Source organism: Chrysochloris asiatica, unplaced genomic scaffold, assembly GCF_000296735.1.
Source record: "Chrysochloris asiatica unplaced genomic scaffold, ChrAsi1.0 scaffold00003, whole genome shotgun sequence".
NCBI lineage: Eukaryota > Metazoa > Chordata > Mammalia > Afrosoricida > Chrysochloridae > Chrysochloris > Chrysochloris asiatica.
In genome coordinates, this window is record NW_006408521.1 from 36,067,476 (window position 1) to 36,067,979 (window position 504).

Sequence of the window (504 nt, forward strand, 5' to 3'; positions counted from 1 at the left end):
TGAAGTTGTCAAGGACTTCATTCTTCTTGGATCATGGGTGGAGGTGTCTGCTCGCTCAGGCCCTTCCCTAGTCACCACCGTAGAAGTGCACAAATAGACATTGAGAAGTTAATGGGAGAAAGATAGTTTACTATTTTTGTCTCTGAAGGTCAGTTAGGTTTCTGTATGTACATAGTGTAATTCTCAAGATAGTTGCATCCTTTTATGTTGGGGTTTTACAGATTGTTCATATGGCTTGTCTGTCAGGCTTGACGGATCTTCTTTTTTCTTGCTAGATAGGCCTGAGTTAAGGGTCCTGCACAAGTTAATTTTAGGGCTGTGACCCTGAGCCTGACGTCATAAGCAGCCGCCAAGCTCTTTCTCTCTGTGCCGTGGGAAAACTGTGGGCTCGATGCTAGATTTTTTTTGAAGGGTGTGCACCCACCCACCTGAAGGTATCCAGTCTGGGCCAAGAATGCATGGCAGGGAAGAGCAGGAAAAAAATGTGTAGAATCCCCTGCACCT